The sequence below is a fragment of the Telopea speciosissima genome, chromosome 8, assembly GCF_018873765.1.
Source record: "Telopea speciosissima isolate NSW1024214 ecotype Mountain lineage chromosome 8, Tspe_v1, whole genome shotgun sequence".
NCBI classification, from domain to species: Eukaryota; Viridiplantae; Streptophyta; class Magnoliopsida; order Proteales; family Proteaceae; genus Telopea; species Telopea speciosissima.
The window spans coordinates 37,678,669-37,690,376 of NC_057923.1; the positions used below are offsets into that span (position 1 = coordinate 37,678,669).

The following is an 11,708-nucleotide window of genomic DNA, read 5'->3' on the forward strand; positions in this document are numbered from 1 at the left end:
CATCAACATCCATGCCTTTTAAGATTGACTTCATGAGTACTCTCTTTCTCTCTCTCTCTCCCTCACTATAACGTAAGGCTAGGTTATTGGTGTCCTATCCTACAGTAAGATCATAGGTACTGCTAACAGTAGGCTTAGAATGTAAGTCTAGCAACAGGGAAATAAGGGATACTCTAACATTAGGTCATTACCATAGTTATCAAGGTAGGAAGGCGATCATGGCGTTTTAGAGGGTAAAAAATCAAGGCGACATCGCCATGGCGGCAAGGCACCCGCCTAGGCGTCCAAGACGACCAAGGAGCTTGGGCGACGTCTTGATAACTATGGTCATTACTAAGGAGTAAGGATTGTAACAGCCTATTCGCAGGTCTCAACACAAGTTGATAGAGGTACTCAATGTCTCAATCACAGAAACAATGGCAAAATGAAACCCATCGTCAGTTGAACAGAAAAGGTTCAAAAACTTGCGAACACACCAGGTTCCCAAAATAGCAAGTAGCCAACTCAGATGGGAAGATCCTTCCAATTGAAGGCTAGACACCATGGGTGGATGAACACTTCAAATTTTCAGCCAAAGTTAATGGCTAGAATATGAGTTATGACAGGAATTCAGAAATAATAAGAGCCAGAAATAGAAACATATAGTACCACAGAAATATCCGATCATTGCATGTCTTCAAAACTACAGTCGAAGGTAGGGTATACTAGGGAAGTAGCATACTACAAGAAGGGAAACTATTGACTAGATGTAAAGGAAAACACCATGGAAGTTGCTGCAATAATTACCCAGGACAGAGAAGGTGCCTCAGGTTTGGTCTTGCCTCCAAACTTGAGTATCGAATGGGAATGATGGCACCAGTGAAAGGTTATAATAGCACTGCTGAACCACCCTTAGATGGTCTCAATACTCTCCTATGAAACTCAGTAACAGTGAACCAAAATAGAAACAAAAGAGAAGATGGTAGAGAAGAAAAGTGGAAAAAGAAGAATACGTAGATATCTCACCTATCCTAGGGAAGGTATTCCACCTATGTCCATAAGGGCATCTCAAATCGTGGGAACTGCATTGGCCTCACCTTTTATTAATAATTAACAAAACGATTACAAAAAAATAGTAGCTCCCTATGGCTATTGGAGAGTTACCAAAATAATGTTGCATTACAAAATAGGAACTCTAAAATAGTAACTGAAAACTAATTACTGTCTAGTAACTAAAATAGAAACTAAATAAAAATCCTAACATTGTCATTAACTCCTAAATAGAAACTAAATAAAATAGTAATCGAATCTCTTCATAATCTTTGCCTTGCATAGCTGATTTGACAGCTCCATATCAGCTGGAAAATATTCCATGCAAGGACTGCTCTAAGGACCAAACAAAAAGAGCATCCCAGTGCAAGAGGCTCCCGCTACTGCAGGGTAGGGGAGGGTCTGCTTAAAGGACCAAACAATGGGCTGAAAACCTGGCCCATTGAGTGGACCAAAAGCTAGATGGTTGGACTACCTTGATGGGCTGGTCTGGATTCTGTTTTGGACTCTTTCCTCTCCATGCTTCGATCTACATCAATTCTCCCCCACTTAGAAAAAACTCGACCTCAAGTCTTAGACATTCAATAATCACCTTGGTGTGATGAAAATCAAGCTTCAATCAATAACAGAACTCCGACAACTATTGAAAATGAGAAATGTAATCTTCTAGACGAAGAATTCACTCTTCATAATACCTTAGTGGGATGATAAACTCTACATGTTCGTCTTCTAAATCATAGGTGTAGGCAAGTGTCGTGACCATAGAGCCCTTAACTTTGGAAACTTTCTCATCAAAGACTTGAGATACATACTCCATCTCTTATAGCTTGTTGAAGATTTCTTATGGAGTGTTCAACTGCTACATCATCTATCACCGTTTCAGTTGTGTCTACTTTGATGTATTTGGCATAGACCTCTTCGGTAGGACCATCTAATTCTTGCTCTTCCATCTTCAAAACTTCAACTGCTATCACGGTAGCATCCCTTGGGGGTGGAGGGCAGAGATGACCAAACTTGGCTTCAAACTTTTGCTCAACAACGATCATGCGATCTGTTAGAAGTACATTAGAAGTAAGGGAGAGAGGGGGAGTCATGAATAGAGAATAGCATCAGCCCTTATTCACGATTCCCCCATTGGGGGTATTTTTGTCTATATGTATTGTTTTGTTTTTTACCCTATTTAATTAATATGGTTTGGGGGTAGTCTAACTTACAACTATAGCCTCTATTCTATAGCATCTTTTCTTCCGCCTCCTCTCTTCTTCTTCTTCACTTATCTAACATGGTATCAGACTTGGACTGTAGAGGTCCATTATTCATCATTCCTCTCTCTGTTCCTGCAATTTGATTTGCATAAGCCTGCGGATTTGAAGACTCAAGGGTTTGGAACTTCTCGTGGTCTCATCTTAGAGGGGATGCAGCACCCTTTGCTGCAGTTTTATGGTTATTTTTTAGACTAGTTCATGACTATATAAAAGAACTTGGTTTCGGTTTTGTGTGTTTTGGATTTGGATCAAGTTATTGGCTAGCGTGTGTTGGTTGTGATTGATTGGAGATTGTGGAAGGGTGTATCACCTTGCTGTCCTATAGTTTTAGAACTGTTTGTAATCTCAGAGGTGTTTGAAAGTAAGGAGTGGTTGCTATCCATCAGTTTGCAAGTTCAGAAGTGGTTGCTGTCCATTAGTTTCACTCTATCCGTGACTTCTCTGAGAAGATCTAATTTGGTTTAGTTCAGCATGGGTGAAGCAAAGACTATTGCGACAGAACTGTCCTTCTCTTCTCATCGCATTACCGAAAGGAAACTTGAAGGGATCTCTAATTTTCAGCAATGAAAGAAGGTGGTTAGATTGGCCTTGACGGGGCGTGATCAACAGGATCATCTCACCAAGCCAAAGCCTGAAGGAGACACAACATGGGATACAGTGGATGCAAGAATATTGAGTCAGATGTTGAACTCAATGGATAATCAGATTGCAGACCTAGTTACTCACATTGACACTGTAAAGGACTTATGGGAATATTTGAATGTCCTCTAATCTGGGAAGGACAACTTGTCTCGGATTTATTACCTGTCCCAGGCTTTTTATAAGGTGGATCAGAAGACTCTAACCGTCACCCAATATTTTGCGGAGTTCAAGCGGCTATATGAGGAGCTGAACTCCATTCTTCCTATTACTTCTAATGTGAAAGAGATGCAGCAACAGCAAGAGCAGCTGGCTGTTATGGTATTTTTGGGTGGACTTCGAAAAGAATTTGAGCCAGTACGGTCTCAAATCCTTGGTGGGGATAGAGTCACCACACTTTCAGAAACTTTTTTCAGACTTCTACGGGTTTCTCGTGAGAACAGCCAAGATTCCTCTCATGGTAATGAGAGTTCAGCCCTTGCAGCCTTTCCCAACCATGGGTCCAGTGGTGGGACAGGTATGGGCAGTAGTGGTGGTGGCGGTGGTCGTGGGTCAGGAAACAGTAAAGCACCCACATTTGGTACTTCAGAGACTTCAGGACAGGTGTGCACTTGTCATCATTGTGGCAAAGCTGGTCACATTCAGCGTTTTTATTGGAAGCTTCATGGTAAACCTCCTCAGTTTGCAAATTCAGCCAGCAGTGATCCGGTGGTTACCCCTCCTTCTAAGCCTAAGGGTAAAACAGTGACTATGTCTGATGAAGACTATGAGCGGTTTACTTAATTTTAGAATTCTCAGTCATCTTAGTTCTCCACTGCCACTCTAGTTCAGCCAAGTAATGCTATTGCATGCCTATCATCTACTTCTCGTCCCTGGATCATTGATTCAGGTGCTTCGGACCATATGACTGGAGCATCAGGTATTTTTTTTCATTTAGTGAGTCTTCTTCCCATGTTGTGTTAGCCGATGGTTCTCTTGCTAAAGTTCGGGGTACAAGCACTATGCATGTTACCCCCTCTTTGTCATTGTCTTCCGTTTCTTACTTACCCAAATTTTCTTTTAATTTATTATCTGTTCGAAAGTTTACCAAAGCTAACAATTGTTCGGTTACCTTTTTTCCTGATTATTGTGAGTTTCAGGATCTCCAGTCGAGGAAGACGATTAGTAGAGGTCGCGTATCTGGGGAACTGTATCTTCTTGACGATGCATCCACTGTGGCGTGTTCGAGTGTGGCACTTCCTCATCAGATTCATTGTCGTTTGGGCCATCCTTCACTACAGAGTTTGAAGATTTTAGATAGTTGATTTCAGTCCTTATCTAGTTTGCAGTGTGAGTCTTGTCAGTTTGGGAAACTTCACCGTGTAAGTTATCCCCCTAGACTTAGTAACAGGGCTGTCCAACCCTTTTCTTTAGTTCATTCTGATGTGTGGGGTCCGTGTCCTGTTTCTTCTGTGTTGGGTTTTCGTTACTTTGTCACTTTTGTAGATGACTTTTTCAGAGTTATCTGGATTTATTTAATGAAGGATCATTCTGAATTATTTTCCATTTTCTGTACTTTTGTGCTCGAAATTTAGAATCAATTTACTACTTCTTTGAAAGTACTTCGAAGTGACAATGCAAAAGAATATTTTTCTGCTTCCTTTAATGAGTTTAGAAAATGGGCCATCCTTCATTGCAGAGTTTGAAGATTTTAGATAGTCGATTTCAGTCCTTATCTAGTTTGCAGTGTGAGTCTTGTCAGTTTGGGAAGCTTCATCGTGTAAGTTATCCCCCTAGACTCAGTAACAGGGCTGTCCAACCCTTTTCTTTAGTTTATTCTGATGTGTGGGGTCCGTGTCCTGTTTCTTCTGTGTTGGGTTTTTGTTACTTTGTCACTTTTGTAGATGTCTTTTCCAGAGTTATCTGGATTTATTTAATGAAGGATCATTCTGAATTATTTTTCATTTTCTGTACTTATGTGCTCGAAATTCAGAATCAATTTACTACTTCTTTGAAAGTACTTCGAAGTGACAATGCAAAAGAATATTTTTTTGCTTCCTTTAATGAGTTTATGGTTCAACATGGGATTATTCATCAGTCCTCTTGTGCAGATACACCTCAACAAAATGGTGTAGCCGAGAGGAAGAACAGACATTTAATGGAAGTTACTCGATCTCTTTTATTTGAGATGAAAGTGGCTAAAGTTTTTTGGGCTGATGCTGTTTTGACTGCGTGTTATCTTATTAACCGCATGCCTTCTTCTGTTTTGGGTGGTGGCATTCCCTATTCTTTGTTGTTCCCTTCCCATCCATTGTTTGTCTTACCACCACGTGTGTTTGTTTTATTCGGGATCATCGTCCTGGTCGCTCTAAGTTGGATCCTAGAGCTCTTAAGTATCTTTTCGTGGGGTATTCTAAAAACCAAAAGGGTTACCAGTGTTATTCTTTTGATTTGAGAAAATATTTTGTTACCGTTGATGTCTCCTTCTTTGAGCATACTCCATTTGTTGCATCCTCATTGCCTGCTTCAAAGATGGACGACGATCTCCCTCTTTATGTTATCGATACTTCTTCTCCTGTGCAGGATCCTTTGCCTCAAGTGCCACCTCCAACAAAACCACTGGCTGTTTTTTGTTGTCGCCCACCTGATGCACCGACACATCGCATTACACTTATGGAGAGATACAGTACCCAGGCAGCACCATCTACCACGTTATCCTCGCCTTCAGATCCCACTTCAGGTACTTCCTCCTTTGCTACTGTACCTCCTATTTCTGATCTTGATATTCCCATTGCTACCCGTAAGGGGGTTCGCAGTTGTACCCAACACCCTATTGATCGTTTTGTGTCCTATGCTCGTTTGTCCTCTTCTTTTGTTGCTTGTTTGTCTACTATTGACAGTTATCCTATTCCTAAGTCGGTGGTCGAGGCCTTGGCTCATCCTGGGTAGAGGGCTGCCATGATTGGGGAGTTATCTGCTCTGAAGGACAATCAGATATGGGATCTTGTTCTTTACCCTCTGGTAAGTCTGCTATCGATTGTCACTGGATATTTGTGGTGAAGGTTAATCCTGATGGGTCTGTGGCTCGGTTGAAACCCTGTCTTGTTGCTAAGGGTTATGCCCAGGTATATGGTGTGGACTATCTGGATACTTTCTCTTCGGTTGCGAAGCTTACTTCTATCCGCATTTTGATTTCTTTGGTGGCTATACATCACTGGCCGTTATTTCAGCTAGACGTAAAAAATGCGTTCTTGTATGGGGACCTCCTTGAGGAGGTGTATATAGAGCAACCTCCTGGTCTTGTTGCTCAGAGGGAGTCTGGTAAGGTGTGTAAGCTGACGAAATCTTTGTATGGGCTGAAACAGTCACCGCGAGCTTGGTTTGGCCGCTTTATAGATGTTGTGCTGGAGTTTGGTTTGACTCAGTCTGAGAGTGATCACTCAGTGTTTTTCAGGCAGTCAAATGCTGGGAAGATATTTTTGGTCGTTTATGTTGATGATATTGTTATTACAGGAGATGACCCTTCAGGTATTGAGAGCTTGAAGACATATTTGGGACAGCAGTTCCAGACTAAGGACTTGGGACGATTGAAATATTTTTTGGGTATTGAGGTAGCTCAATCAAGGAAAGGGATTTTGCTCTCACAACGAAAATATGTGCTTGATTTACTTTCAGGGACAGGATTACTGGGATCTAAGCCTTTGGATACTCCTATGGATCCAAATGTGAAACTCATGGCAGAGGATGGGGATGTTCCGGATGATCCAGAGAAGTATTGAAGGCTTGTAGGGAAACTCAACTATCTGACTGTGACTAGACCTGACATCTCTTTTCCTGTCAATGTACTAAGTCAATTTATGTTCGCCCCTAGGACAGCTCATTGGGAGGCAATTATAAGGGTGTTGCAATATATTAAGAAGGATCCAGGGTGTGGTCTCTTGTATGCTAATCATGGTCATAGAAGGATTGAAGGGTTTACTGATGCGGATTGGGTAGGATCTCCTATTGATCGAAAGTCTACTTCGGGCTATTGTGTCTTTGTTGGAGGGAACCTAGTTTCATGGAAGAGCAAGAAACAGACTGTAGTAGCTCGGTCTAGTGCAGAGTCGGAGTATTGGGCTATGGCTCATGGCACCTGTGAACTAATGTGGATTAAACAGTTGATGACTGAACTTGGATTTGGTGATGATTCTCCTATGCTATTGTGGTGTGATAGTCAGGCTGCTATTCATGTTTCTGAGAATCCGGTGTTTCATGAGAGAACGAAACACATTGAGGTTGATTGTCATTTCATTCGTGAGAAGCTGCAGCAAGGGATTATTTCCCCTCGCCATATTCGCACTGGGCAGCAGCTTGCTGATTTGTTCACCAAGTCTTTGGGAAGTATGAGAGTGAATTACATTTGTACCAAGCTGGGCATGATTAACATCTATGCTCCAGTTTGAGGGGGAGTGTTAGAAGTACATTAGAAGTAAGGGAGAGAGGGGGAGTCGTGAATAGGGAATAACGTCAGCCCCTATTCACGATTCCCCCATTAGGGGTATTTTTGTCTATATGTATTCTTTTATTTTTTACCCTATTTAATTAATATGGTTTGGGGGCAGTCTAACTTACGACTGCAGCCTCTATTCTGCAGCATCTCTTCTTCCTCCTCCTCTCTTTTTCTTCCTTCTTCTCCTCTCTTCTTCTTCTTCACTTATCTAACACGATCTAATAAATGTTCCAACTCCCTAAGAACATAATCATGAACCTCTTGGTTCTCGGCCATGTCGGAGATACTTAATCCATTGTTGGCTCGGATACCAAAATAATGTAGAACCAATTCTCAACTAGATAACTAGGAACTAATTCCACAATAAGATAACTTAGTATCAATATCAGTACAATATATCACCCAATCCAACAATATAAAATAGTAAGACACACGACAGTAGGTGAATCAGCAAGGTATTTTAACCCTTAAGGACCACAGCAAAGGTTAAACAACACTTTGGTTACAGTTCAGCTACAGAGGAAACAAACAGGCCAAGTTCTGGTCTATTGGCAGCAAAGAAGTTAGGCTATTAACCAGAATTAGTAAGTAACCTCCACAGATGGGGTTGATCATCCAGTCGAGTGGAAGGTATTACCAGTTGATGAACTCCTCAAATTTACAGCCAGTTCTGATTGCTGGATTAAAAGTTATAAGGGGGTCTCAAAATTAGAAAGTTAAAATCAAAATAGCAACTTAAAATCAATAATCCAAATAAGTCATTGCATGGAGTTGAAACTTCTACCAAAGGGAAAGAATGAGGCATTGATTGATCTCCCAAAGTATAGGTTGTAGCTGATGGTTGGATCTGGAGATCTTTGAACTCGAAGTTGCTGTGGTTGAAATCCATATCAGTAGAGTCGCAGGTGGTCTTCTTGAGGCCCCAACCAAAATCGATGGAGAAGCCAATAGAACAATATTCTAATGATCAACAACAGCTAAGGAACAGTAGATAGAAACGGGGGTATCGATTGAGGGAATAGGAGAAGAAGATGGGGGACTAGAAGAAGGGATAGGATAGTGGTTTGAGTCTCTCACTCTCACCTAGGCATCTCACCTCAAGACCTCTCACTTCACTGTTTCACACAGCCATTAGCAAAAGCTATAAATTCAATCTTCATTAAATCGTGGGAAGGGCTTCAATGGTCCATTAAATATATAATGAAAGTTGCTAAAACCAAAAAGGAACCAAAACAAATTAGAAAGTCTCTTACAAAGCAATATTGAGACTTATACAAAATGCTAACTAAGATCTTAGCTATTTAACATAATATAAGGTACTAAATAAATAAAATCTAAGCTAATAGTAACCCCCATGATCTGGTTTTGAGTGAACCAGTAACACCCAACCCATGGTTGGTTGGCCCAAAGGCCCATCGAACCAAAGCTCCCATTAAATGTGAGGGGCCTGGTTCCTAAGGTTTTTGCAGCTATACTTCTGGCCCAAGAACCTGTCTACATCACACTATCTCCTACTCTCCTTTTAGTTTTGTTCCTTCCTTGAAACTATTTTAGAAGGTTAGAAGTCTAATTTCTTGATTTGTTCAGCACAACTCTTAGAGTCCCAACGTGGACTGATAATTGATTGCAACATTTATTGGAAGGCCCTAGAGGGGCTATTCCATCTTGGAGTTCAATTTGCAAAGGCCCAGTTTGCACCATAGGAGGTGTCTACGATCTTAAAGAGAGTGACCGATGGCACGACTCAGCCCCACTGTTACTTGCTCATGTTTTCAGATTTGTGATGCCATGTATGTTTACTGTCATCCACAGTGGTTTGTCTATAGTACACAAGTCTATTGCTCCCTTTACTTATAGATCTTTAGATTATAATTTCCAACAATCCTACAACCTTATACCCATGTTATAGTGTTGAGAGTATCCATAAACACCTTTGTTACAATGCTTATTAACATAATCTATATTGCCAGCTGATGCTATAAATTCTACCAAAATTTACCATGCGAGGTATAATCTTGAATACATGCAAGCAGTTACCATTATCAGACAAAAAATTTAACCAATGTTCTAGCTCTCTACAGAACATAGTAATTCGCCTTCTGCTTCACAATAATAGGAGCTGCTCATTATCTCCATAACGCCATCCTATATTCCACTAAATGACTTACATATCCATCTTTATCTTTTTTTCCTCTCCAAATTAACTCATCTGTTCCAATCAAATCTCCTCAAAACCAACAAAAATATTGAAAAGGACTTGGGCTCCCTTTGGTTTGATTTCTATTCCCTATTTTCTGCTATTTTTAGAAAGAGGTTTTAGAAACAATTGGCCAGAATGAAAAACCCTTTGATTGCTAGTGTTTAAAATAAGTTGTTGGATTGTTACAATATGCAGAATGCATGCTACTATTTTGCATTAAAATTGTTCCATAAACTGAAAGTTGCTCCAACAGCGAACCATACACTTTACATTACAAGCCCAAGAACTCAGAAGTTCTCATTCCAACAAAAACAAGAGACTCTGCATCACAATCATTCCAATAATTTTCAAAATGGTTTCATGCCATTGACAAGATTCAAAACCCCAAATACCCTTTTATTAAGTCATCTAGTCTCACACCACAACCGTCATAAGACCTGTTATCTGTTATAATTTACATCGAACCTAGCAGTCCTATACATATTCAAGACCCATTAAAAAAGAGCAAATAATTCATAAAGAATCCTCGCTTTCATTCTCGTTCATCAGTAGTTGGGTACTGTATCCAGCTAAATTTTCTGTGGGTAAGATTGTGAGAGAATGAAGCTATAACATAATAGCAGTATTCATTGCTATATGTCCCGAGAAAAAAAAAGTCTCTATTCCCCAACTTCATGACGCTTTTAACTTCCAGAGCGAACATGAGTAAACAAAGAGAGAGAGTAAGAGAGGAGATTGTCGGATTTACCTGAAATCGCTGGAGACCACCATCGATTTCGACGATCTTAGGTCAGCAGAAGAGAAGATGATTCTCTATTGTGTGGTTAGTGTTATAATGTCGAAATTAGGCAAATTTTTAGTTTTCGATAACAAACTAATAAAATGGTGTTCCATACTTCCCTCTACTTCCCTCCCCAAATCAAATTATCAGAATAGAAGAGCAGGGGGGAAAGGAGGAAGAAGATTGTACTGACCTTTCTAATCGTGAGTATCCAGAACTTCTGGCTTCAGCTGATCCTTGCAATTGTCCTGTTACCTTCGAAACAATCTAAGAGAGAGAAGAACAGTAAAGGAAATGATCCATGATCCCTAATGGGGCTGTTGTTTTGAATCAGAATGAGAATCAGAGAGGTTTAAAAGGCGCCCAACCCTTTCAAAAAGAAATTCGATTTGGCGCCTTCATCGCCCTCTTGGGCCTGGTCTGTAAAGGCCCAACCACCAGGCTGGTCCGGCAGCTCAATGTTGGACTGGGATGGTACTAGCCCAAGCTAGCTTACTCAAATTTCAACATTCTCGTACTAAAACTGCCCCAATGTCACGGCACATTACATTCTTGACCTTTTCCATGCTTTGCAAAGGCCGGCTCTATCCAATGGAAAAATATTCTCTTTGTTGGTGGGGGTGGGGGTGCGAGGGAGGGGGTGTTGGGTGCAGGCCATGCCCAGACACAGTGGGAGCGAAATGACCATCCCACCCCCTGAGATGCCAGCGGGATGCTCTCATTGGCAGCCACACATGTGGCTCCTGCGCTTCCCCATTATACAAAGTTGGCTGGACCATCAGCAAATCATAACTAAAGCTAGCCCGCTTGTAGTAGAAGGAAACAGAGATTCAGGCAAATGACCATCAATTTATTTAAAAACTCTTCCCTCAAGTTTTTTTTTTTTTTTTTCTTCATTATTGGGATAAACCCATTAATTATGCATTTCTCTTGTAGAGATGTTTTCTAGTATGTAACTAGATTTCCACAAATTTGGAATGTGAGGACTCAAGAAAGGATGTATATGACAACATTCAAAATAAAATCGTTTTTGGTGTGTTTTTTTTTTTAAAACAGAAATACGACAAAACTTGTATGTGGAACGTGGAATGCGGAAGTGGAACTTGTACACGTACTTAGTATATTTTTATGTTTTTTTTTAGGTCACACTCCCGTACAGAAAACTGTTTCCTTTTTTTATTTATTTATAAATGAACCAGATTAAAAATAATAATAATAATAATAACAGAAATAACATAATTACAAGATACATTTATTGTTATCAGCTTAAAATCTGGCATGCCATGTCATCCATGGACATGGGGAAGAAAATCCTATAATCCC

At 40.5% G+C, this 11,708-nt stretch overlaps 1 protein-coding gene across 1 annotated transcript in view; it reads right to left on the minus strand.

The window, feature by feature from the left end:
* Positions 1–11,708, minus strand: part of LOC122671676 (DNA replication complex GINS protein PSF3-like) — a 77,790-nt gene that overhangs the window by 5,414 nt on the left and 60,668 nt on the right. The gene's annotated exons all lie outside the window — the stretch shown is intronic.